At 45.0% G+C, this 1,503-nt stretch overlaps 1 pseudogene; it reads right to left on the reverse strand.

Moving 5' to 3' along the window:
• Positions 1–212: 212 nt before the first annotated feature.
• On the reverse strand, positions 213–1,187 carry LOC144380706 (olfactory receptor 2B8-like; annotated as a pseudogene).
• Positions 1,188–1,503: the final 316 nt, after the last annotated feature.

Consider the following 1,503-nt stretch of genomic DNA (forward strand, 5'->3'; position numbering starts at 1 on the left):
GAGCTTTTTTAAAATGAGAATAGGATGCAGATGCTCTAGAAACACTAAGGCAGCATCTCTGGAGGCCGCATGAATCCATGAACTTAGATTTTGAGCACTCACTTGCATTCAAGCATCAGGTAGGAATTTCCCTTGAGAGATGTCAGAGGAACATTTAGATGATATGGGGTGGACACCATCATCTTAAAAACTCTGGCAGTTAAAGTCTTCCATCATAGGGTCTTCCCTCCTAGGCATCTGGAGCCGTGGCCCCTCCAAAGCACCTTCTTCATTGCTCCCGTCACATCCTTGTTCCTCAGTGTATATATGACAGGGTTGACCATGGGGGTGACGATGGTGTAGAACAGAGAAATGAACTTGCCCTGATCCTGGGAGTAGTTGTTGCTGGGCTGGAGGTAAGCGTAGATGGCCGTGCCATAGAACAGGGAGACCACTGTGATGTGGGACCCACATGTCCCAAACGCTTTCCTCTGCCCTGCAGATGACTTTATTCTTAAGACTGCCCTGACAATCCAACCATAGGAGAAGATGATTAATGCCACAGGTATGAGGAGAATGATCACACCAACTAAGAAGAGCACAGACTCATTCACAGTGGTGTCAACACAGGCAAGCTTGAGCAGTGGGGGGACCTCACAAAGGAAGTGGTCTATTTTATTTCTTCCACAAAGTGGTAAAAGGAATGTGAGCACTGTATCCAATAAGGAGTTGGCAAAACCAATGAACCACGATGCAGAAGCCATGAGGGCACAGAGATGGGGGTGCATGATCACTGTGTATTGCAGGGGCCTGCATATGGCTGCATAGCGGTCCAATGCCATGACCCCTAAGAGAATGCATTCTGTGGATCCCAACCCTAGAGAAATGAAGAGCTGAGCCACACAGCCACCAAAGGAGATAGACTTGTCTGCTCCCCTGAGATGAACCAGGAGCTGCGGAACAGTGCTGGTCGTGTAACACAGGTCCAGAAAGCTTAGGTTGGAGAGGAAAAAGTACATGGGAGTGTGAAGATGTGGGTCCAGGTGGGACAAGGCAATGATGGTGGTGTTTCCCAGCAGAGTGAACAGATAGAAGACCAGAAGAACCACAAAGAGGACTAGCTCCAGTTGAGGCCGGTCAGAGAAACCCAGCAGGATAAACCCAGTGAAAGAACTGCCATTTTTCTGTTCCATCCTCTGTTAGCACATGTTTCCTGTCAGGACCAAGCATTTAGCAATTTTTAAAAGAAATCTTCAAGAAAATAAACATTTGGCGGCAAGGGGGGATGTGTGTGGATCTATCATGTTTAAAGTAAAGGCCATGGGATTTTATCAGTAACTATTTCAATAAGTGATTTACTCATTGAAATTGGCATAGCTTATACCAGTATAGGTCCACATTATCACACAAAGTAAATCATTATTATTTAATATAAGAAAAATCACATAATGGCCTTGGTGTACAAAAGGTCTTTCAGTCTGAGCTTAATGGTATGTAAAGTACTGTAAATATGTAGGTATATTT

Source organism: Halichoerus grypus, unplaced genomic scaffold, assembly GCF_964656455.1.
Source record: "Halichoerus grypus unplaced genomic scaffold, mHalGry1.hap1.1 HAP1_SCAFFOLD_92, whole genome shotgun sequence".
Lineage (NCBI taxonomy): Eukaryota > Metazoa > Chordata > Mammalia > Carnivora > Phocidae > Halichoerus > Halichoerus grypus.